General features: G+C 41.2%; 1 protein-coding gene across 1 annotated transcript in view; it reads left to right on the top strand.

The window, feature by feature from the left end:
- Positions 1–26493, top strand: part of MAP2 (microtubule associated protein 2) — a 233301-nt gene that overhangs the window by 25211 nt on the left and 181597 nt on the right. Inside the window, exon 2 of the mRNA XM_053947580.1 lies at positions 24316–24374. The gene's annotated coding sequence lies outside the window, so the exon portion shown is untranslated. The remainder of the gene's footprint in view (positions 1–24315; positions 24375–26493) is intronic.

Below are 26493 nucleotides of genomic sequence, written 5' to 3'. Positions count from 1 at the left end.
ACGTGGATGCACGTTTATGGATACAGATCCTGATCCTGAGCCACTCTGGTTCCACTGGAATGCTGTGAAAAGGAGTGGCTTGCTCTGGGAAGCTGTCACTCCACTGTGGTTCTGCCTTCTCCATTTCCCCTTCTTCCTTTGCCTTGAGGAGAACCAATGCCTTGCACAAACCCCAGTGATTTCCAGGAAGTCAGTCTAGTCTGCTTTGCAATAATTCTCTCTTTGAGTGAATTTGTTTGGTGAATTAGCAATAATGTCTGGCATACTGAGTGCAGAGTTTCCTGAAGGGAAAACAAATACGAATTTAATATGAAGAGTTAATTTATATGCTTCTGTTTTGAAAACAAATTTTTTCACTGTTCTGGAATCTGGATGAATAGTCCTGGAAGCACAGAGAAACAGGAATAGGAAACATGCAGCTTGAGTGCAATGTTTGAGATACTGCCCTGTGCAGAGGCTGACCTGCAGACTCCAGCCTGGCACTGTGGGGTGGAGCTGCTGAAACAATCCTCTCTAAATAACAGATCTTAGCGTTTGTTTTGCTTTTTTTGTCATAAGTCGGTTGTGAATCCTTGTTTGCATTATTCATCAGGCTTCAAAGATAGAGGAGAATAGCTTTTAATGAATTCATGCACTAATATTTTTCCATCAAGAACTGAGTCAATTCCTGGAGGGCGAGCATCTGTTCCCATTTGAGGTGTGTGACCAGTCAGGCCAGCTGAAGAGGCCAGCTGCATGGATAATGGATCTTGGGGCCCGGCGTTCTGTCAGCACCTGGATTGCACCATCGTGGAATTTCATGCAGGCTGTACGTAAGGACTGGGTGAAGCAGCACAGTGAGTGAGGCCTGGGTAAAGATAGTGCAGATAGGCAGTGCTGTGGTACCTCCCAGAATAGTAATTTTATGTTTGTCCTCTTCGTGGAGCGCATGCGCTTGTGGGCAGAGGTTACTGCTTCAGCCACCGATGCCCATTCCTGGCTGAGACAGCTGTGCTGCAGGCTCTCTCTCCCAGTTTGCTGAACTGAGTAACTGTGCTAACTTAGCTTGCTTCAACAAATTCCTGTGAGTAGCTGGATTGACAGCTTGTGGGGAGGCAGCCCCAGAAGCAGATAGTGTGTTTATGATGACTGGGGAGTAGTAACTGGAGAGATACCAATGCATTTTCTTTTGTAGGCAGTATGGGAAGGCCAGCTTTGTGTTTATTTTTAAAAAATCTTTCTTGCAGTTTAAAACCAGCTCTCTCTTTAGAGCAAGTGTTTGCATTTGAGTCTTTGGAAGTGCTTGTGGTCAGAGGCACCAGCAGCACCTGCAAGTGGACACCTAGCTAATGCTTGGTCCCTTTTCAGTTTCATGACATCTTGGGAAGAGAGCTCCAAAGACTTGGGAGAACTGGTGGGGATGAGTGGGTGAATTGAAAACAAAATTACTTGGTCCAGCTTGTAACTGGAGGAAGATGTTTTCCTCTGTTTTGTAGACAGAGTACTTTCAGGGCTTTGCCCTTGCTGGCTAGGATTATATGGGCCATGTGACAATCAAGGGCATTTTCTGGTGCTGTAGACTGTTGTAGGCACACAGTGTGTGGTGGTTGGCAGTGGGGCTGTGCTGTGGCACACAGGCTGTGGTGATTGGCAGTGGGGCTGTGCTGTGGCACACAGGCTGTGGTGATTGGGGCTGTGCTGTGGCACACAGGGTGTGGTGATTGGCAGTGGGGCTGTGCTGTGGCACACAGGCTGTGGTGATTGGCAGTGGGGCTGTGCTGTGGCACACAGGCTGTGGTGATTGGCAGTGGGGCTGTGCTGTGGCACACAGGGTGTGGTGATTGGCAGTGGGGCTGTGCTGTGGCACACAGTTTGTGGTGATTGGCAGTGGGGCTGCAGCCCAGCCTCATCCCCCATGGGCACAGCTGTGAGAAGCAGGTGAGCAGCATTGACAGCAATGAGCCATGGAGTGCCCAGGTGCACTGAGCAACCACCAAAGGGAGCAGAGGGCACACAGGTGCACTGCATGTGGGATGAAGAGTATAAAAGGTTGCACTGTAGCACAGTAAAGAGCTGTGGGTGCTTGAAGCCTTCTTCGGTGTCAGTTGTGCCTCCACTGTTGTCCTGACAGTAGACCAGTGATGATTCATAACTGGATGGGTCATTTAATTTCTTGCTGGCAGGTTAGGAATTTTTCCTGTTGTTTGTACCCTCTCTTATTACTAGGCCTTCTCTGCAGATTTAGCCTTGACTTGCCCCTGTGCAGGGATGAGATGCTTGCTGGCAGCAACTGTGTAGTTTGTGTGGGCAGGTTTGAATGGTTCTCTTGAAAAGTCTGATAAAAGTCAGATGGAGTTCTTAGGTTTCACTGTCTGACCAAAAGATGACAGTGATTTGTTTAAAGATATTCTGACTGCTTTATTACATATTTTATTTTTAGAGGGTTCCAGTCACTTCATGTGAGGGATCATAAATAGCTAAAATGTGTTCCTTTTCCAGACTGGTATATAGCTAAATGGATTGCATGACACTAGACCAACCTCTCCAGCCACTGAGATGCTCTTGCTGCACAGAGACTCAAGTTTGTTTTCAGAAGCTAGTGAGGGTTTTGCCTTTTACTCAGGCTCAGTTTTCTGAGTCACTTAGTGAAGTTTTACTATGTTTTCTTCTTGGTAGGGAGTCCCATAACTGAGAGTTCAAATGCTTGCTCCTTTTTGTGTGAGAAATATAATCTATCACAGCAAGCAGTGTGGGTAGACCTGAACTCCACATTGCCACTGTATTTTTGGGAAATTCCATAACAGTGGTATAATGTGTCATTGGGAGTTACTGTGCTATTTCCTAGTAAGATTTAGCTCTAAGCTGGAGTTGTGTCTGTAAAATGCTTTTGTTCAGATGTAATACACTGCATCAGGGTGTTTCTTGCTTTCAAGACTGAAGTAAAGCATTGAATCTCCAAAATGCTTCAAAATGGGAACAGAGGTCTCACTGCAAAGTAAGTTAAAAGCAAAGGTTTGACAAAGTAAATCAGAATTTCTGGTAAGAATCTTATATCTGTCTTTGGGAGTGACACTCTGCAGAACTGTAGTGCTTTCCTGTCTCAGTTGCACACAGGTGCACTGTTTTTAGCTGAAACATGCTACAATCTACCCTTCAGACAGGTGAGCTCTGGAATCACAGCTGAGTATGAGTAGGGCATATTATGGCCAGTTTGAGGTTCTCCAGTGTAAAACCAATATTGATATGTACTGGAATGAATTCATTGGGTGATTAAGGGGACAACGAGGTTTGAGGAGAGACACAGAGGGAGATTTTTTTCTTCCATCTGCCAAGAAGGGAGGTTATTCAGGAGTTTCAGTGCTGCCTTTAGCTACCTTGTGGGTAGGGAGAGTGTAGAACAGGTGCTGCTAAACTTGCATGATGAAGGAGCCAGGGCAAAGATGTGAGTTGAAACAGGGTAAACTCCAGGTAGATCTAAAAAAACCCTTTTGTGTCATGAGGGTGATTAAACACTGGAACAGAGACACTGATGGGTTGTAGACTCTTCAGTCCTGGAGGTTTTTTGAAGCTCAGCTGGATGAGGTCTGGGTGAACTGCTTGGGATAGGTGCAGAGGCAAGAGACCTCAAGAGGCCCTTCCAGCCTGTGTCATTCTGTGATTCTAGATCTGTGTGAAGACTGTGGCCTCTTGAATGGAAACTGATGAGGAAGATGTGCTTGAGAGTAGTCAGCTCTTGTTTGGCCTGTGCAGCTCTTGTGTGACTCATGGGTTCAGTTCTGGCATTGACTTTGAGTGTTATAGATACAGTAAAGGAGTACAAGTCCTCCTCCTATAGTGGCTCATGCTCTGTTGCCATTCTGGTTTGGAGGGTTTGCTGTAAGCTGTTGAACAATAATTTTGTGTAATTAAATACCTATTATTAGTAGATATTTGGAATAGAGACTCAACAAGGTAAAGGCCTTGTCAAGCCTCTAAAGGGGAAGAAACGATGCTTCATCTTTCAGCTTTCATATTTTTCAGATTCTGTGCTGCCTAGGGTGTAGCTCTGAGCTTCATATTAAGTGTTAGTAGGTTCTCTTAACAGGTAGGCAGACAAAACAATCCTTTTCCTTAGCTTGAGACTAAGGACAACTGTTACAAGCTTCAGGCCAAAAAGTATAAACCATGGGCAACTGAAGAAGAGCAAACAAGAAGGCTGGGACTTCATAACCTGAAGCTGTAATTGACAATTAACTCTAATATGCAAATGGACCAAAACTTATAAAAGTGTGAGACCTTTTGACCTGTTGTCCATTTTGTGACCATTTTGGATCCATCTTGGGTGTAGCCCTGGCCAGGCTCTTGTACTGCCCAAGGTGTATCCTTTAAGGCCTTTCAGGCCTTAAAGGCCTTTATTCCTTTAGTCTCTGTTCCAGGTTCAGCTTCTCAGGGCATCAGATGTGGTGGAGTTGTGAAGAGCAGCAAAGAAACATCAGCAGATGTACAAAACTAGCAGAGTAGCTTTCTGAAGCAGCTTTTTCCACTCCTATATTTGTATACCCTAGCTGCTTATTGTAAGGAACCCCTCCATGTGATGTTCCTGACCTGGCAGAGTCTTTTTTAAGTGCCAGGGAAAGAAAGAGCTGTACTGCTTTTCCTCAAGAGAGAAGGCACAGGGGCCCCAATGGGTCATCAGAAAATCATAGCAAAGATAGGAAGGAGGTGGTTTTGTTTACAGCACTTAACATTTTGCCTGCTGAACCACCGCATGGTCCATGGGCAATTCATGGCCAAAACAGCTGGTTCTGCACAGCAGCTATTCTGTCTAAGCATCAGAATGTGTCCACTGATTGTAGGTGGCTTTTATCCTCCTTTGGCTAGTCTGTGGGTAACAAATGTTTTTACCAAGATCAAGCTGCTGGTTGTTGCTGTAACTTGTGCCAGGGTTAAATGTCTTCTGCCTGGTTAAGACTGACTTTTATGAGGTAGGATGTGAAAAGTGAATGAACCTGGGAGAAAAACAGGAGCAATACCAGCTTCTGGTTTGTGTCTCAGTACCATCTTAGGAATCTGCTATGGAAATGTTTAGACCAAAAGATGTCTTTCTTTGACGATTGAAAACATCTTTCAGAAGCTCTTAAAAAGTGTTTGAGATAAACAGCACCTTTCATTTGTGGCTAATATCAGACTATTATTAAGATTCATTGCTTTCACAACGATCTCTCCATTCCAGTGCATTACTGTGCTTGGGCTCTCTGCCAGATCTGAGCCCTGCACAGTATCCCTTAGCAAATGAATATGGCATGGGAACATACGAACGTGATATCTGTGTGACCATCACTCTAACAGCAGAATTTCACTGACCCCTGAAAGTTTATCTGGTAAGTTCAGATGAGACAAAATTAGTCAGTATAATTTCCCTGGTGCTGAAAGCTTCACACGCACTGCAAAATGGAGTGTGAGATAAACCACCATACTGTATTTCCTGAACAAATCTCATTGCTTCTCTGTCTTGGGAAGTGTCACAATGATAATTCTCTAGATACATTTGCTTTCCATCTATCTTGGTGAATGAGAAAGGGAGATGGATTAAGAGATTTAAACTTTGTTTTTGAGGTCTCACAGGCACCATTGCCTGTAAGGCAATATGTTGTTTAACAACTCAGGGGCTGTACCACTTCACTTTTCTCAGTAATAGTATACTCTTTGGGAGTAAGATGTTTATTTGTTTCTGCTGTCCCAGTGTTATTGCTACACAGTAAAGCTTGATGTGCCTTTTGCATTTGTATGTAGTAGATGGATCATACATTGACAAAGAAACCAAACCAAAGCTAGCCAAACCAACAAGAAGAAAATGAAAACATCTGTGTCTGGGTAGAGAGGTTTAGTTCTCCCCTGTGGTCTGTTTCTTATCCTGCTAACATTGCTTTGGTCAGTATCTAAAATACATACTTTGTAGTTTCCTAAATATGTATTTGGGTATTGCCCCAGACAGCAGCTGTGGTGTGTGATTTGCTCGTGTGGGAGAAGGAACTGGGAGGTTTGGGAGGTGCTTGTGTGCCAGGATCTCAGCCTTCACCTCCCTGCAGGAACAGCTGGGAGCTGTGCTGCTCCTCTTGGGAGAGCTGGGGGTGTGTTTGGAGTCTTTAAATCAGAAACTCTTCAGAAGTTCGTGCAGTATTTCTGATGTACCATGACTCAGATGAGGTCCTGATTTCATCTGTGGCTCCATGGCATGTCTAGTATGAAAAATAATGTCTGGTAGCATTTTATTTTCATACTTGTGAGTTGTTGCATACCACCAACCTTTTCTTAACAGTTTTACTACAGCCAGTAAAAGTGGTCTGTGAATGGTAAACAAACCATAATTTTTAGTGTCATGATACTAAATTAATTGCATTTGTGTGAGATAATCCTTTATTTCCTGTGTTGCTGTTTCTGGTTTGCTACTTCTTTCCTGCTATTAATTGCTTAGTCAGGTATGGTAGATCTGTTTCACTGCTGTTGTACTACAGGTGAGGTTTGTACAGGAAATAACAATGAGTGGAACTCATTTGCTTTAGGATTTGTGTTTGCTTGCACAAAGGCTGAAATACCTAGAATATTATTGCTGCCACTACAAAGCAAGACATGCTGCTTACATGTTTAAAAATCATTATTTAGGGCTGACTGAATGACAAATTTCTTCCCCCATACTGGGTAAAAAGTCTGAAAATAGTAGAGCCTTTATTACAAAAATACCCTGTAGGACTATTGATGGCTTAGATTTACAGTCCTTTAGAATATTACTGATACTTTAAATAAACTGTGTGACTGCACATGTAAACATATATTCTGCTGATAAACATATTTTTAGATGTTGATGTTCTTGACTAGGACTGACAGAACTGTGCTAAATATACATCCCAAGTTTGTGAGAAGATTTATTGTCCAAGGAGATAGTGGCCCAAAGAAAATTACCTGTTATTCTGGTCTTTTGGGAGCCATAACACATGAAGCCAGTGGGGTTTAAGGGTGTAAATATTGCTGTAAATGAGACAATAATACAATTCCTGTAAGAAACCTGATGGATAGTTGATGATCATTAATCATTACTTTTTATCTTGTTTCTAAACAGAGTGGAGAACAAAGCCGTGTGTCCATCAAATGAGTACAAAAATTATTGTTAATCCTTTTGAAGTGCCTTCTGGTGGTAATGAAAACTGCACCCACAATTAAAAAGAACCAAAAATAAGTATTTGTCCAGATGAGAACTCAAGAGGAAGAGATAAACAAGGCAACATTAATGGGGCTGTCAGAATTGTCTGTAAGTCAAAAGAACAGAGAATAAAATCAGTCTAGATTTCAGCAGCTAATTCAGGACACAACATCACTGAGGGCAGCAAGCCCCAAATTTTATCAGTATTTAGGGTATGTTCTGATATGTCCCAGGGCATGTATTTATTTACTGCTTTTCTTACTGAAGTTGAAGATGTTTAGCTCCTAAAGCAAAGCTTTCTCTTTTTTAATTCAGCCATGTGGAAATCTTAGTGTGTGCAGAGGGTTGTCAAGTGGAGTCTGTGGAGTTGCAGCAAAGTTGAGAAATGTTTCAATGTGATTCTTGAAATTGGGACTTAAGTTTTCCTGTGGCTTAAGGGATGCTGGAACTAAGTGTCCTTGCTCTAAAACTATTTAGCAGAAACTGTGTGCTGCAAGGCAGGCTGCGTGGGCTAGGCAGCACAATTCCTTGTGGCAAGCTGTTGTTCTGGTCATCAGAGTAGGACAAGGGTGGAGGAGAGCTGAGCACCGGTTCAGCCAGAGTTACAGCGATGCCCTGCTGTCCCCAACATCAGTGAAGTATCTGCTCTCTGTTGTCCCCAGCCTGCACCTGTACTTCCCTTTAAGGAGGACATTTGCCTTTCAAGGGCTGCAGAAGGTGGATTCTCCCCTGAGCTGGTCTTGCTGTCAGAAGGGCTGAAAATGTAGAACTTTGGCTAATGGCACTTATTAAGAAGGGGGCTGGAGCAGCTCCAGTGTTAATAGCAGAACTGTGACCTCTGCTCCAAATGACTGAGGACCAGGTGCGAGGTGTTTGTGCTAGCCTTGGTGGGTAATGAGGTATGATGTTGTACCAGCTGCTCACTGCACTCTACCATACCCATTCTCTCAAATTAACCCTTGTGGTACATCTTTCTACTGAAATAATTCCTTATCAGAGGACCTGTTTCCCTTCTGCATTGAAAATTTTCACCTTTGCCTCTATGGACTGTTTCGTTTATTTGGTTGGGGTTTTCTTGCTATGATGTCTTCCTATTCCAGTCCCTTCCTTCCCACAGTGCTGGTTTTTTGGTCCCATCCTGTTGCATAGTCCTGACATTCCACAGGCTGACAAACATGGCACATGGCTGGATGCTCCTGAAAAGAGAGGTCAAAGAGTAGTAAATGATGCACAGTAGCCTAAATATGCCAGAGAGCTGTGGATACCAAAAGAGGACATTTATGATGTTACAATGTTTTAACCTATTGCAAGGTCTGATTAAATTTATGTTAGTCTAAAACAGTTGATATTTTATCTGCATTTGAAAGGGGAACACTTTCCCCTCAAACACTGCATTGAATTCCTCGTGATCTTTACATCACGGACTTGCCTGAAATTGTTGACATCACCAGACACAGTATATGCTGGCAAACAAGGATGCTTTTTTTTTTTTTTTTTAGATGTAAATCAGGCCAGCCTGATAGTTACATTTTAAGGGTGGGGAGAGAAAGGCAGTGAGACAGCTGTGATTTAATCCCCTTATCATTGTTTTCGTGGCAGTGGGAGCTAGATAAGAAGTCAGGTTTGCAGGGACAGCTAGTGAAAAGTTGTGTGCATGGCTGGGTTGTTGCTGGGCTTTGCTTTGCACTGCCACAGCTAGTTTTACTTGTGCACATGCCACTTGGGTGTGTGTTGGCCAAGACCACCTTCTAATCAAAAATCGGCCCAATTCCAAAGCTGGCCTCAGCAGTGACAGACTCCCTTCCTGTACAGTGGAAGCAGAGCTCCACAGTGTGCAGCAGATGTTGCCCACTGGCTGACAGATGCATTTAAAATCAATTGTAAAACTGGATTTGGGATTTTGCAAGTTAAATTGAACAAGAACACATGTCATTTGATGGTCTGTATGCTTTAAGAGAGAGAACTATATTTCTGATAGACTGGAGTTCTGTGAAAGAATAAAAACAAATCTTGCAGCTCTGCTCTATGAAATAGGACACTGAATTGCACCTGGGTGCTGGAAAGACAGGTTTATTCCTTGTTTTGTAAATAAACTCCACGTGGGCGATCGTATGTAACTACTTTGCTCTGTGATGCAAAGATCCCCGATGTTGTCCAAGACCGAGAAGTGGGTATATAAATGGAGAGGTGAAGACAATTAGGTTGTGAACAAACGTTGCACTATTGCAGCTGTAGAGCTGCTGGGATGTCAAATGTGTTCCTGGTCCTTGTGGTCAGAGTAGCCACCTTTGGATTCTGTCACACAGGACTCTGTTCTGGTCTCTTCTGCTGCCAGAGTGACTTGGTGGCAGTGAGGTAGCTGGGTGCAGTTGTGATAAGGTCTCTGAAAGTTGGGAAGTTACTTTGGTCGTGTTCCAGACCCAACCTTTGAGGTGATGTGTGTGCCAACGTAGATTATGTTTCAGTAGCACTGCTCTGTTTTTTTTTTTTTTTTTCTTTTAGTTTTGGAGGTGCATGCTGCATGTATGGGGAGAAGGCCAGGCAAATATCAATGTTAGCCTTTTTTGGGAATTGAGAGTTGAAACAGTTTGTACTGGTACAAACATAACATTTTGTTATTTCTCTGAAATAACACCTAAATTGAAATCACTCTTCTTAAACAGTAATGTGCTGGGAAGACCATTTTAAGGTGTAAAGAGTGGCTGAAAAACAGGGCATTTGCAGTACACAATGCACTTCTCACCAAGGCCTTGAGGTGGAATGGTGGTGTGGCATTCTGCCACTACCTCTGTTTATTTTATCTTTTCAAGCATCTGTTGTTCCTTGGAAATGCTTTAATTGTGTCCTTTTGAAGTATCATTTTGATGATTCGGCAATAGGTGGAAATAAGATGCTGTAACATATTGTGGCTGCCTGAGTGGCTGAGTGGCTGTGCTGATGGGAAAATGATGGAAGGATCAAGAAATGACTACTCAATAGAATATCCCAGCTGTCCCAAGCACTGAGGCTATAGCATATGATCGAGGCAAAACCCCTGTGTGTTGCAGAAGAGCACAGAACATAAAAGAAGTTATCACTTCAATGTATAAAATATAAGATAAATACACTTCTAAGAGATGGCTTATCTTTCCTTATATTGCTTCCCATTTGAGAATGGGAAAGAAAACTGTGATCAGGTTCCCAGCTCTTCAGTGATTGCTTGAAGAATATCTGGTTCTTTCTGCTGCGTTGTGTGGGTGGAGTGCCCTTGCTTTGTCCTCAGCTATTGCCAGCCTGGTGGAGATGCCATGAAAACGAAGGTTGAGGAGTCATTATGACCATCTCTGCCACCCTACCCTTGTACTGCATAGAGACATTTTCCTTTATATTATGCTACTGGATAATATACTGAAAATTCTCATAGGAACAAAAATCCCAACCAAAGTACTGACATCTTTTATAGTTTCAAAACACTCCTTTGGGATAGAGGGTACGACAGTTGTCAGACATTTCTTTATGGTGAATTCAGTGACCTCAAAGCACAGTGAAAGGAACAGAAGGAATGAATAAAATGCCTTTCCCCAGAAGGCTGCTATTTACAAAGGAAACTCTTGTAATGTATTGAACATGGAGATATTAATCTCCTTTTAATACTGTGATATGTTTAAGAAAAGAAAGGGAGGGATTTCCATTAGGGAAACTTGAGATCTATGGAATAATTGCCAGAATGGAATATAAGCTAGAAAACAAAGATCAACATCTGATCTGAACAAACCTGAAATGATTTGGAATGTTTTCAGAGTTTGTCATTCTATCAAAGGAGATGATTTAGAAAATAATTGAAAATGTTTGTGTCTGATGGACAAATTTCAGAAATAGTATTTTATTATTTATTTTGTAATGTAAATTCGTTTTTCTGCATCAGCAAGTATTAGTGAATATCTTCATTAAATGTTGCCATATAGCATTGTTGCAGAAATCAGTTTTAATTTTATGTACCATAATGAGGATGGCTTGAATAATATAAGCAAACATTGAAAAGGATGGGACGCTTTCACTACTGGAATTTAGAAAAAAAAATTAAATTATTTTTTTTTTCCTTAGTTTCTCCTGAACTACTTGCACACTGTTTTCAAACAGTTTGAAATGTTTCAGTGTCTGGTCAAAGGAAATTAAGCAACCCTGAAGCATAAAGAGAATTGACTCAAAACGGAAAGCTTTTTACTGTTTTTATCTAACGCATTTTTCCAAGACTTTACCTGTTTTAATCTGTAGGCAAGACATAATTGAAAAAGAGTGTGTTCCCATGGTTGTTTCATTAATCATGACGAAATTAGATTTACCAAAAAATTAATCCTCTTGTATTTGCTTTAAAGCTTTAAATATGTAAGTGGGCAGTAAGCCTGTTCTGAAGAACACAGAAGAGGTAGTATTTTTATGACAGCTACCAAGGCAGCTCTATTAATTAGTCTTCTCCATTGCAGCAGGAAAATACTGAGATATTTGATTTGCTTTTTCCCATGGCCTCTGCAAAAAGAGTATATTGTGCACTTTGTTACAAGGATACTTACAAGTACAGATGTTGTTTTTAAAATAATAATAAACAGAATTATGCCTTTTTTTTTTGCTGGAAAACAACATTGAAGGTTATGTTATTGTCGAACAGAACATAATATGAAAATCCTTTATTTCCCCTTGTAATAGGCAGTTTGAATGATCAACTTTAGTTATTCTGATTATTTTTCCTTAGCTGTTGTCTAAATGTTTAATGCTGAATATAATTTATCTTTTGGAAATTGCATATAGAATTTATAGGCTCCTCTTCCTCCCATTGTAAAGCATAATTCATGTGTGTATGCTTTCCTGTGAAATTAGGTAATTTGAAAGACTGGTTCCTTGATATGGAACTTCTACTTTAGTAGAAGGACAAGGCTCTGTAAACTCATGGTGAGGTATTTGCAATGAAAGAATGAAATCCGGTGACTTTTTTTTTTTTGTGTTAAATATCTTAATAAGAGAAATATCACCAGTACAACATTTTTTTAATTGGAAGATTGCTGCTTTAAAAATTGTGGAAGTAATATAAAGAAAAACAGAAGTAATTTTCTTGCAAGGTGGAGAAAAGAATAGAATTTCACAAAATGGCAGAAGAAAAGCAGATTTAACTTACAGTTTTACAAAAGCTGCATGATTTGTACCAGCATTACATACCACCAGAGTGCTGTTAAAAGTTGATTTGATTACAGGATTAGCCAGGCCACAAACACTTTCACTGTTATTTTCCTTCAGAGGCTGTTGCTCCATGAGAGAGCTGCCTTTCTGGGTGCTTTGTGCAGGTAAAAGTTGCTGCTGTGTCTTTAGCTGGCCAGTTGTGGTCTCTGCTCTTGTAAAATCCACAAGGATTTTCCAGGCATCTGGGAAGGGGAGAGCAGAGAGGATATCTAGCTTGTGGTTCTTCAGAGAAACAATCAGTAATGTCTTTTGAGATATGTCTGTGTATATATCTATATTTCTATCTATAATATTTTTTATATATATACATATATATATATACTATCTATCTATATCTATGTGTGTGCATGGTAACTCCTCAGTGGCTCATCCAAACTGGGTACGTGCAAGGTAAAGATCCTTCACACAATTTAGCAGCACATTTTAGCTTTTTTTCTTTTTTGGTTGCAGAAATTGCTTATATTTTGCTTGATGACAGAATATGGTTTACAAGACCCAGTTCTGGGTCATATTTTATGTGTATCTAGTCCCATTGCCCTCTTCAAAAGGCACAGAATATTAGAAGGGGCACTTTCTTTTTTTGGGAGGTGATTAGGAATTTATAATCTGTTACTGTGTTTTCAGAAATTTCTCCCCTGAAGCTGAGAAGTCTAAAGAATTGGTGTAACCTCAGCCATTATCTTGGAAAGCGAATGTAATTTTATCAATTTATTTTCTAACCTGACAGGAAAATAAATCCTTTAATGTTTTCCCTATATGCCATGTTAAGCAGGTCTTCTCTAAAGAAATCCTTGCTGTAGCAGCTTACTGAATAATTCACATGATTTCAGAGATAGGGGTAGAATATGTGTGTATTTTAAGTGATAGTTAGTAACCAGAACTGGTGTTCTGGACAGGAGTGAATGGTGAAAGCAAAGCTGTCAGTTCATATCACTGGAGTTAACACTGATAATGTGAATGGTTTCCTTGTAAAGATAAAACATTGAAGTGAAGAAAACCCTGAGCAACCACTGGGGTTTTTTATTTACCCATCTCTTATTCTTCAAGAAAAGGACAGGTGTAAACGTTCCCTGATGGGGATGATGAGATGTGTTGTCTTTATTTGTCTCATTTACCTTGGTTGGTATTTTAGTTACCGTCTCAAGTGGGAAGTTGTGCTTTCGTTCTGTGCCTTGCCTTAAGGCAAGCACTTTCTGAGCAAATAGTGACAGAAGGCACACAGGCTGTGGCCACACAACCAGCTCAGGTGTGCTGAACATCTTACTGATTGTTGTGCTTGCCTGCAGCTCCACTCTGTTCTGCTGCAGCGATGTTAGACCTGCCATTCTGTTGTGGTGGCATCCTCTTCTGTGCCTTGGCAAAGTAACTCACCTGTGCTTAACAAGCTCTGTCCTCAGTGCTCAGGAGACCTGCAGGTAACAGTGGGTGCTGAAGCTTTTTCTTGCTGGGGATATTCTGGCTTTTGATTCAGCCTTTACCAGATGTTGTCTCCTTAGGGCAGAATTATCCAGTTCTTTGGTTCAGTTACCGTTATTGCTGGCATATTTGCCTTTGAGCTAGGGGCATTGCAAAGGGGGCCCTAGCCTTAAAGACATCATCAACTCAATGTACCCTTGTTTGTAACTCTGAGTGTGTTTGACTTCAGTGATTTTTGCCAATTGCTGCATGGTCATTTGCTCTGTTGAATGTTCTTTCTTCTGTGGTCAAGTAGAGAAGAGTCCTCTCTGAGGTGTTTTTAGCCATGTAGGGCTTTAGCACAGACATTTTGCCTCTCTGGTGTTCACATCCCATGTCTGCCTGAGGACCATGGATGGCAGGACTTTGTTGCAGTCATCTGATGGGAAAGCAATTTTTGTATTGAGCTATGAGTGCTTATTCCTTGAGTTTTGTAAGGTGGAAAGCTGAGATGAGACGCTGGGGCAGAGAAGAGAAATCATGGAGTTCTTCTGCCTTATCTGTTGGATGGTGATGATATTTCCCCTCGACTGTTACAGCACTTGGCTTACATCTGCCTTGGGACTTCAGGAAGCACTAGGAAAAAAGTGCTGACAAGGACAAAAGTAGCTGGCTTGTACCAGTGCACTGCTAATATTTAAGTGGTGTAGAGGAAAGGTACTTGAGGATTGCAAGAAGATAGTGGGAAATCAGAGGAAAATGTGCAGAGCGACCTGCTGAGAAGGGAATGTTTAGGGAGAAGTCTTGGAATAGTGTAGTTTGTCCAGGTGGATGATGACAGGTACTTGAGCACTATCCTAGCCAAAGACAGCTGATTTTAAGCACTGACATAAGGTGGAGTAAACACCCATATCAAGGTTAGCTGACAGCACATGTGCTTCCTGATGTATTCCATGTTTTTGTGCAGGGGCCTACACAAATCCTATTAATCCTACAGTACTCCTGAGGTCTGTGTGTCTGGGTAAGATCTCACACTAAACACATGAAGGGAGGAAGTGGGAAAAATCCTATCACTTGGACAGAAGAGTCTATATTTATTTGCTCTGTTTAGTTTTCAAACAGTTTGTCACCCTGAAGGTTCTTGACTGCATGTCCTAGAGAGTGTCTTCCTCACTTAGACTTCACCAAAAGTGTCCAGCTCCCCAAAGCCACTGCATGTCTCACTAATGTTACTCGAGAAGACTGGTGAAAGGATGGTAGTAGGAATTGGCTTGTCTGCTGAGAGATTGCAAAAGGCTGCACAGTAAATTGAGAATGGTGAAAGCGAGGGAAAGTGTAAAACATAAAGCCAGTATAGTGCTTTCAGACAGAAACTGAAAATTGGATGGTGTGACTTAGCAGTAAGAAGAGCAAATTCTTTTCTGAAGAGCTGCAAGCTCTGTATGTAGCAGAGAAAAATTAGCTTCAAGTGTAGAAGGGAGCAGTGAGACTGCAGAGTCATTAAATCATGTTTTCTGCAGCTCCCATGATTTCTGGCTCTATTCAGCAGAGTGAGCTGCTGGAGACAGATTGAGCAGCAGAACTGTGCCCCTGGCACAAGTGTCCAGATAGCCAGCAAGAGAATTTTCAGCCCTTGTAGTGTGAGGTGTGTGTAGTGAGGGATTTATTTAGTCCCCTAAATTTAGGGACTGGTATAGCACCTAGGAAGTGATTTATGCTTGCAGTGTGCTCTTACAGCTTTTTGGCTTACCACACCTCTGTGAAGCACATGCAGGTAGTTCTGCCTGTGGCTTGACATTTGATGCTTCTGAGGAAATTGCAGACACTAGGCTTTGCATAGAAAGGTTTTGGCATCTGAAGTCCTTTTCTTGTTGTGCTGTCCTCTGCATTGCTCTGCTAATGATCTTACTGGTGCTTTTTGAAACCTGTAATTAGAGTGGGCTTTTTGATTGATGGGAACCAGCATTAAAGGATTAATGAGTAGAACTGAGTATTTTGTGATCCTTGAAGTGTCAACATAAGCATGCATTGGCACATTGCTGATTAGCTTGATTTAGTCGTTGGCAGCCAGCACAAGGCTTTTTCCTGAGATAGTGTGCACTTCAGCCACTGCAGGGGGACTTGGTGTCAGAGTTACTATGCTACAGGATTAAAAAAAAAAAGAAATCCGTGGCTCCATGCCTTTCCCATATCAATTGACACAGCAGAAGGCTCAAATCAGTGATGCTCTTGGTTTCTTCTCAGAGTGGAAGGGGCAATTCTCACTCAGTGGCAGTCTTGTGCTTTTAGAAGCCAGAGTTCAGAAGATAATTTTAGAACCTACTATAATTGAATAGAATGTTTAATTTTTAATATATTTGCTCTTTAGATGTTTGTATCCTGGTTAACTTTCCTTTTTTTACCTGCTTTCCATTCTTATTTTCTTAAAAAAAAATAGTTTACATAGTTACTTGGTATGTATGTGTATATATTATATATATACACACACACATATAGACAAATACATGCAAACACATCTGTCCATGCACACCCAAATACTGAGGACCAGAACTTGTGCAGCTTATAAACAGTCTGCTCTCCTTCATTTGGATCCTGAATATAATGACTTTAAGTGTCCTCTGCCTATGTGGTTAGGTTAACATTGCACCTTCCCTGTCTTAAACTAACACGTTGTCTAGAATTTTGACAAGTGTATTCTAATTTATTTAATGCTGCAGCTGTACTTGCCTGCTCACAAGTGCTTTCTTTATATATTTCTAAAAAAAAAAAAAAAACAGGCTGTCAAAGAGATTATATTCCAGAACCAAAAAGTGTTAATGGAAATGTTGCATAGGATTCCTTCAGCCCTGTGCTTGGTATGCCTTGATTTTATGTGTGGTTATGTGACTCTTGCTGTGCCAAAGTCCAGTTTCCTTTTTTTGCTCATATAATACTTGCCACAGTGGCCTTCTTAGGGCTGTTGGAGCAGTTTTCTGTGTATCTGCTTTGAGTGACCCTCAAAGATTAAAGTCCCTAGTAAATCAAACTCTGCATTTTGAAAGCTCCTTGAACGTTTGAAAATCTCTGTTTTGGAAAAAAAGCTTAAGATGAATTATATATGTATCATTTTGAAATGTACCTAGACAAGCTCTTTCCTCAGCACCTATAATTACAGTGTTCCAATCCTGAATAGAGGGTTTCAAAAGAAGATAACATTCAGAGCTACTCATTAATTGTGTTTCTGAGTGTCAGCCCTTTTAATAAAAGAAAAAGTACATTCTTCCTTCACCAAAACACAAATACAATAGAGATAATGTCACTTCCGAAGGAAGGATGATTTAGAGCTAGAGTGATGCTTGTGCCTGCTAATTAAAAGTTAATAAATCTGTAAAAAAATGGGGTTTCTAAGCCAGACTTGAAGGAGCTTGCCATTGTTACTTGTAATGGAGGTCTCTCTGGTAAGGCACACAGAAAGCCCTGCTATGTGTCCATGCCTTCCCCTATTAACCTTTAGAGTGGGTAATGTCATTAATGAGCTGTTTCTGTGATGCCACTCTTTCATATATGGTCTAGGAGGCCACCAAGGACTTTGTATTTATATATTTTATTCAGAATTTAAACACAGTATTTACTTAAAAAGTTTTAAAGTGAATTTTAAGTTCTCTACACTTCCACGTGTGTTTCTAGTATGGCTGTAGAAATAGATTGAGTGCTGGTCAGCCCTTGCAGCTCAGACAGTGCCTCTTTTGTCATGCTGCAGCACAAAATGTTACACAGATTCTTAATGCACTCGACCTCAGTCACATCAGATGATGTATCACAGACCAAAAAAGTCTGTTAAAGGAACCTTTTAACATTGCTGAGTCAAATGGCTCATTTCAGGAAACACTGGAAAAAAGGGTGTTTGTGCAGTCTTTGTGGCAGCCTTCTGCATACGTATTACAAAGCAGTCTTTAATTATGGGATCACATTATTACTTGTTTCTGCAGCACTCCTGCCTCATTAAGTGCATGTTCCTCCATTTGGGAACAGCCACTCGGTGCTTTTGCCTTTCTCCTGTATTTTCAGAACTCATCTTAATTCTTTGTTTTCTGCAAACTGTGTGAGACTGCCCTGAAAATACTGACTTTTCTGTATCAGTAATTCTTATATTATCTTGTGTTTAGGAATTCGTATTTCTGAGCCCCGCAGTGAATGAGTTGGCACTTCCATTGTAGAGGTGGAAAAACTCATTTGAAGTCTGAGTAACTTTACATGTAGGTATCCAGTGGAAGCTGCTTGGGGTCACTGTGGCATCATCAGCACTCTGTCCTGGCCCTGTGTGAGTAATTTGGGCATGGAGAGGGGGAGTGGTTACCAGAACCTGGCTAGAGGCTGGGAATGAAACAGTTGTCTAAACTGTGCATCAGGAAACTGGAGTTTAAACTGCTCAGAAAAGTGACTTCTTTAACTGGGATGGCAGGGTCTTTTGACTTTATTCAGGATTCATATATCACCCTATTTGAGTACTAAAAGCCTAGGTTACCACAAATTGAATTGATTTGTTATCTAATTAAAATAAGATTCCCCAAAGTAATCCTTCATGGGATTGCATATGGCACGTAGAAGCTCCAGAAGAACTCTCATTGATTTCTGATATGAATGCCTTAAATTGAACTTGATTTTTGGAAGTGAGTGGCACTCTTCTCTGTATTATTGAAGCTTTGCATTTTATTATTTGATTTGCTGTTTGTTGAAAGGAAGCTGCCTATGGTGATATTGAAAGAGGGGTTTTTTTAACTAGTAAGCCTTAACTAGTGCTGCTCCTAGACTTCTCAAAGTTGTGTAGCTGCCATGAGCTTGTTTGATGAGAACTCTTAGCATCATGTGAGACTGTGATGGATATCATCTGACTCGAGGTCTGTAAATGCTTCCAAATATTTTGTAGGGAAATTGCAACAAATAACTTAATTCCTTTGTGCCTCAGTAACCCTTCTTTGCTGGGGTAACTAATCCTTTGCTGTATGGTACTAGAATTGGGAAGGTGAAGATTATAGGCTAGGAGGTGTTTGGACATTAAAATAGTAGGAACTTGTAAAGGAGAAGGGAGACTGTTCATTTAGTACTTCCTCTTGAGAAGTTGTGATTGGCAGGGCTGAATGTGGTGATGTGGTTGGAAAGTGGTGGTCAGTGGTGGAGCTCCAATTGACTTTGTGGGCTCAGGACCACACGTGAGAGTAACAGAAGAAATGCTTGAGGATTTTTGTAGGAACATGTAGATTCTCAGCAAAAGAAAGCAAAGATACTTCTCAAGCATATTTTCATCACCATGGAGAAAAGAAGAACTCACTTTGTGGTTTCCTGACACAAGTGTCCGGGATGGATCCTTAACTCCTGTGAACTGGTGGCATTTCCTGAAATTTTGGTAGAGCTATGCTGATCTGTGCTAGCTAGGAGTCAGGTCTTTGAGTATGCAGTCCAATGGAAGAAAAAAAGTTTCAGGCAATTCTTTTCCTCACAGGAAGCTTCTAACCATGTTAAGTCTTACAATGTTGATGCCAATAAATAGAAAAAATTTAAGAGCAGATAATAAAAGAATATGGTTTAACGTTACTTGCAACTGGGTAAACTGAATAAACTCCTGGAAATCAGAACTGCTATGAGGAAGACATTGCCTATGAATGAGAATGGGGAACAATTAAAAATTTGCAGGCTCATACTAACAGAAGAACCTTGTCACGAGGATAAAGGAATTACTTCAATAGGAGGAATGGTTACAACACTGATCTCTCTTGAAAGTCAGGATTTGTTGTTTGTTACATGTTTTCCTGCAGTGTTTTGAGTTACACCCTTGAAAATGTGTTCAAACATTTAAAAAATGGATAACAGGATCATGTAGAAAACCAAAGAGAAGCTCTGAGGCTCGTTCACTCCAGAAATACCGACAGTGCTCGGTGTACTTTTTGTGTGAATTTCTGACCCTGAAACTGGCAGATTAAAGTTGAAAGGTTCTGTGCTCCTAGAAAACTAGGCTCTTGGCTTCCATTGAAAGTCTTGAATGTATCTACTCCCTTTTTGCACAGCAGGGAAGGTGCCCTACAGATCTGTTATGTTACTGCTGCTTCAGTTCTGAGCCACAGAACTGTGTAAACAATCTCAAATATTCTGGGGGTTTTAGAACTCATTAAACTTTCCATTTCACTGGAAGTGGTAAGAGGCTATCAAAAAGTACCATAGCAGATGAGGAATGGTATTAATTAATTGGTAAATGGTAATTGGTCAGTTAGAGATGAAGTGAGCATTGAAATTTGTCTGTTTCAGGAAATGGAAGATTATTCTGTTCTTTCTTCACACAGACTGCAGTAGGCAGGCTGCTGAACCAGTAGGCTTCAAATGTGAACGCCAGTCCAAAATGTCATTTAGCTGAGTGTACCTTCAGGGCCAAGGCCTTCAGAGTGCAGCCACAGACAGCTCAGCTTCATTGCCTGCAGGCAGGTGAACAGCCAAAATCTTGGACTGTGCATTATCTTCAGTGAGCAGATCAAAGAACGGTAAATGCACGAGGCTGGAAGAAATTGGAAGAGATGCAATGCAGATCTTGGTGGTGGCAGCAGGTTCCCTGGGATATCGCCATCCTGTTTACCTGGTTCTTTTTGACTGTCCAGTGAAGGCAACTGACAGCTTCAGAGGGTTCCTAATTTAGTTGGATTAGCCTAAATCGCCTTTGCAAGTCCTTCAGACATGTTGAACAACTGCTGGCTTTATACTTGGTAGGATTATCTCCTGGGCTGAGGCATGTCTGTGTGTCAGACAACACTTAACAGTATGAGGTTGATGGCTCTGACAGAAGAGCTCTGGAGAACCTATTAGGAGCCACCTCTTCAGTGGAAGCTGAATATTCAATTGTTCACCTTGCTATTACTGTGGGGTGTGACTTGCCTCCACCTAAGAGCCAGCACAGCAGAGAGGAATGTGGGCTCACAGTGGCTGAGCAGTGCTGTGTACCTGGTCTCAGCCTGTTTGGTCTCACATGAGATGGTGGGTGAAGCTGTATGAGGAAACATTTCCTTTGGATCAGTGAGCTCTGTGGCATTGGTTTTGAATGTGATGAAATATTTTGTAAAACTCTCTCAGCTCAGTGTTTTTTCTGGCTATTCCCACAAAGCATTGCAAGGAAGTGAACCTCAGGCTCGCTAACCCTAACCCCCTGAGCACACATTCAACCACCTGCCCCCACAAAGAATATAGGATATATATATGTGCTGCTTTTTTCCAGTAAATATACTATATTGTAGCAGAAAGCTGGGTCAGACTAGTTTGTTTTGGTTGGTTCTTTACAGAAGTAGATTTGCTGATTTGGGCCATCTGTCTTTTAGACATTTATAACTAATTCACAGTTTGTTTTGAGAGCCTGAGTTAAGCTGACAGGTCTCCAATTCCTTGTGTGGTTATCATCCTCTTTCCTTTTTATGGTGGTTGGTGGTTCTGCGCTTGCTTTTAGGCAGAGCTTTAGGTCTTCCCTCATTTCCTGTGAGTTCATGGTGTCAGTGGTTTCATCTATTAGTGTGTGGTTGGTTTCAGTCTGTTGGTTGGGGATTTTTTAATCATAAAAAATTTAAAGTATGATTTAATCTGCTTAAGTTGACTTTCCTACATGCATCCCTTCTTTAAACATATTTCTCTGGTCAGCACTGTAGTCAGTTGATGTCCCCCCTTTGTTTTACCCTAAAATAGGTTTTCTCTGTATTTTTATTCCACCTCTAGCACTTTTCTGCACTTTTTTGGCCACCTATGAAGCCTTACTGACCTGTGTGGAGTCGCTTAAAATCTGTCTTTTTTTCTTTGAGATTCACTGCCCTTAATCTGCTCTACTGGTTCTTTCCTTATATTTGAATAGTTGATATTATCATTTCATCATCACCCTTACCCAATCCATCTTCCACCTTCAGATTTCCAAACAGTTTCTCCCTTTTAGCTAAACCAGCTCCATCTTCTGAAGTGAACTGTCCCCAGGGTGTTGGAAGATGTATCCAGTTATGCCAATTAATTTTTTGGATAAGCTCAGCTATCATTGTACTATGTGCCCATCTCTTGGGGCAGGTGTATACTGAAAGATGGAAAACATGGGACAACCTTATTTTCCTGTGGGATCTTACTGGAAAGCAGTTAGTGAAAGACTTTGGTAACCAGAGCTGTCAGTGTGACTCCTTGCAGGAACACCATCTTCACACAAAAGCTGACAGCATTAGCAAATGCCACTGTAGTTACAGGAAAGGGAGAGATAGTTTTGTTCAGTGTAGACTTTAAAGACAGCTCCTGATTTTATCATCCAGCAAGTATTCAGAAGTCAAAATGCCAACATGTCACAGTGCTAATCTTGTTTTCCCTGAGTCAAGCAGTCGGCATGGCATTTTATTAATAGTCTTTTCCAGAATATGTCCCCTGTTCACCACAGGCTGCATGAGTCAGGGCTGTGATTTGGAAACTCTTGATGTTTTAAAGCGGAGTTAACTGAGTGTAACCGTAGCAGGAGTGTAAATAGGTGTCTGATTGGTGTTTCATGGCCATTTTAGCAACAAGTCTGTTTCCCTTTTATTGTGACCACAGATAGTAGGGTGAGTCTGGAGTCTCTAAGGAATAAATAATTGTGGACCAAGCTGTAAAATACTGGACATTCTGCTTGCTGGAGGTGCCAGGGTTGTGTGCTTGTCCATCATTTGCTCATCAGAAGCTTGACCATTCCTCCTTGTTTCTTGGTTTGGATATGAGCTGGGGAGCTCCTCAGAGATCGGAGGGTGCTGAATGGGGTTTTGCTCAAGAAGGGAATATTATGCATGAGTTGTTCCATGGTTGTGTTTTGCTGACCATTGCTAACAGTGTCTGGATGAGTAGCATCTTCCTAAAGAATGCTCAATCTTTGGTGCATGGTTCTGCACCTGAGGGTGGTACCTTAGACAAATGTCATTTAGTGAGTCTAACCAGCTTACAGCTGATTTTCCTCTCAAGACATATGGAATTAACCAAAGATAATAAGATCCATGCCTGGCCAGTATATTGTAAGAACTGACTTTTCATTTGCTGGTGTTGAGAGGAAAGAAGAAATAGTTGAGCTTGACTTCCCTTCTTCTCTTCTCCTGGTTACACCTCCATCTTCATCCTCAGTTATGGCAGCAGTGTGCTGTAGAGACTCAAGTCTTTTTTGCTTTTGGAAAGTTGTCCCATGCTTAAAAGGAGGGAGGGATGTGGTCCTTGCTGTCTGCTCATGATTCAGCTGCTGCTTCCTGTCAGCTTTGGCAAGACATTAAATCTAAATCTTCTCTACCTTTCTGTGAAAGCAAATACTTTTCTTCTCTAGCTTTGGTAAAGTCAGAGACGAAACTCCCATTGCTTTCAGTGACAAGCCCCTATGCTTATGGGTACAGGGGGGACATGGCAAAGTTCACTAAAAGTATAAGGTGATTTTATTCCTGCTGACATTTATCTTCTCCCTATCTTTCCCCTGGGAAGCAATGAGTATCTTAAATAGCTTTGTCCAGCTGTGAGTTTTGTTACCCACATGTTGGCAGAAGTTAGTTCTGCAAGTAGAGTTCATGCTGATTGAAGATGATAGGCTGGAAAATGGTCCATTTGTTGGTTGTTGACATGAAGCTGGGTAGGGAAGTCTGTACTTCTTCCTTCTTGGGCAATTCAATGCAATTTGTAAATGCCAACAATTTGTGGTTTATGGGTGCTTCTCCCTTGCCTAGTCATTCCCAGGATTTGCAAAACAACAATTAGTCCTTGTTTATGCCATTGTTATGATATTATACCCATTGTAAAATATGTTTAGTAACTCAAGCACAAGGCAGTTAAGGAGGTGCCCAGGCTCCTGCAGTAAAACAGCTGTAGCACCAGAGAATTCTGTGACTGCTCAACAGCACTTCCCTGTTGCAGATTTTCTCTGGTACATGATACCACATTACCTGATACTGATTTAATAGGTCCCATCAGTCTGGTCTGCAGCTTGTGAGCACATCATGTGTTACTGTGCAGTGTAACTGTGGGATTCCTGTCGACAGGGAAGCTTTTGGGAAATTAGGTTGTTTTATCTGCATTGTTTGTTTGCTGACTCCTTGCACTTAGGGCTGTTGCTGTTAGCATCTTTTCTAATTTTTGGCAAATCACCCCCAGTGAATCTAGATACATGAAAGGTCTTCTGCCTTCAGACCATCTTCTTTCTGTAAAGAAGGAAGGGATTTAGTTGTTTTATGAAACTCTGATCCTAACAGACACTGTAGTGTAGCCTGTGCTGCAGAGGAATCAGCTTTTCTATGGACATTCACTTTATACAAAAACAGGCATTCTGTTCAGCCTGGGCTCTTCGGTAAGACATGGTCTGATGCAAATCAAGGGATGGGATGTAAGCTATAATGGCAAGAGAGGTTCTCGTCACTGAAAAGGAGCATTTGGTGGAACTTTGCATGTTACTAAAAGCAGAGAAGGAAGGCATTTTCTTATTAACATGTTGCAATTAATGAGTCTTTAATTCATATAAGAAAAATAAAGCTTTTCCCTTTAACAGCTGCCACTAACTGAGAGCTTTTGTTTTGTTTCAGATTGTGGAAACCTGAAATAAAATATCCTGTGACTGACAAGGTGACAACAACGCTGCAAGGTGGGTCTTCTGTTTTTGTTGGTCTCCTATCAGTCATTCCAGGGCTCTGGAAATGCTGCATCTTGACTTTACTGGGATGGATTGCCTAATGAATCTCTGAGGCTTGTTCAAACAAACCCACATAGTTTGACAGGACTCCTCCTATGGCCTGCATGTACATGAATTATGTGCTATAATGGTGTTTTAAACAAAGAAAATACGTACATTTTCTGTGCTGCACGGTGAAGGTGTTTATGGCACAGAGGTGAAAACAAGTGAAAATAAAAACATTGAGGTTTTTGCCAATTTTTTTGGCAAAAAGAGACGTCTTCTCTGTAGGAAATGTCCTCTTGTCATTGTGAGCTGAGCTGCTGCTGCTGCTGAGCACAAGCACTGCAAGCTGAATCTGTGACATGGCATTTTTTTCTTTTCACACTTCAAATTTAGAGTTCACAGTTAGCAAAAAAGTTCCCTGCAACATGTGCTGATCACTTGTGTGTTAGTCACCACATGCTCACCTTGTCTGAGGATTCGTTGCTCTGTTTTGTGGAAATGTTTTATTGAGGTTGTGTATAGCACATTTGCAACACAGCCCAGATGCAAAGAGATGCTGATCCCAGGATTTCCCACTTGCACCCTTGGTATTATCTGTTCAGAGGGGTGTTTGTGTAATGGGTGTAGACAGCTTTTAGTTATTCGAACGACTCAAGTGAAAAACAGCACAAAGAGAGCTGGTAAATACCATTTTCACTTTATCCATTGGTTATTGGAAGAAGAATTGCTTGGTCATTGTTCTTCCAAGAAAAGTTAAGTTTTCAAGCACCAGGTTTCTCTGATGACACTGCACAGTCATGACGAAGTTGGATTTTGTTCTTAGGTTTGGTTTTTACCTTTTCTGTACTTGATTCTTGTCTGCTTTATAGGGTGGAGAATGGAGTAAAAAGTGGGACATGTGTTGCCTGTATCTTTGTGCTGGGGGTGGTTTCTGCTGACAACATTGCTGCTCTTCCTGCAGCCTCACATCTCTCTCAGAGGTCATAGTTTTTTCTTTTGTGTGAAGGCGTGAGTCTTTCTGGAGGATGTGTCCACAGCCAGAGAGTGAGCAGCAGTATTTCAGTGCAGAGCAGCAATCTCTCTGCTGGGTATTTTAGAGGGTGTTTCTTGTCACCAGCTCTGAAATACTGCATTATAGCTGTGACGGGCTGCAGTGCAGATGTACCACTTGTATTTCTCAAGATGTTTTAAAAAATTGTCGCAGTCAAGTAAGCCTCCTCTTGCAGTGGGAGAATCAGGGGAGATAGGAGAATTTATCAGCAAGGCTTCTGTTGTCATTGTTCTTGAGTGGAAACTGCCAGGGACCTGCTCATGGTATTAATCCTTATCCAGTGAGAAGAGGTCTTAGCTTTTGTTTCAGTGAGTACATGAGGTTACTTTTATCTGCTCCTTGTCAGCCTCTGCATGTCATTGAACTTGAATCATTAGGCAAAAAGTTAAATGATCAGGAGGAGAGAGGTCTTTCAAAGCTGTAATAAGGCCAAATCCAAAAACTTAAATAGGAAGGAGTGATCGAGGATCTGAGCTAAAAGTGTAGACAAAGTAGTTTGGTGGGTGCTCTTTGCTAAGAGCAACAGGGAAGTTGTGGAGAATTCATTCTGCATTTCTCTGTGCTGGTCTGTGCTTCAGTAGTCTTTGTGGCAGGGTTTGAATGCGTTGTCTGTTCTTACCAAAGATTTATCACAGTTGATGTGTGTAAGCAGGAAAGTCAGAGCAGGCTGGTGAACTTCAGCTGAAAGAAGTAGGTAAACTCCTGTCTGCTCATAGAATTGAGCAGTAACCCAATTCTTCCAGTGCCTGGAATATTGGTACTGTCAGCTGCATTTGAGCTGCTCACAGTTTATCAATAGAAGCTGTGTTCTTGCATAAATGGAGAGCAAAAGACCTTCTTGTAATTAAATAATCAGCTGTCTAAATCTCATTTTATTGAGCTGAACACACAGTACATACTAGAGGAGCAGTCCTGCACCAAGGCTGTTTAAACACATCAAATGTTTTCAATTTTACTAGGTTTTGTTCTTCTCTTTCTGTCTTCTCCATGTGAATCTAGGGCACATGCAGATCATGCTCAGTTCTCTTTATTTTT

This window comes from Vidua chalybeata, chromosome 7 (assembly GCF_026979565.1).
Source record: "Vidua chalybeata isolate OUT-0048 chromosome 7, bVidCha1 merged haplotype, whole genome shotgun sequence".
NCBI lineage: Eukaryota > Metazoa > Chordata > Aves > Passeriformes > Viduidae > Vidua > Vidua chalybeata.
This window is presented reverse-complemented; position numbering and strand designations above follow the sequence as displayed.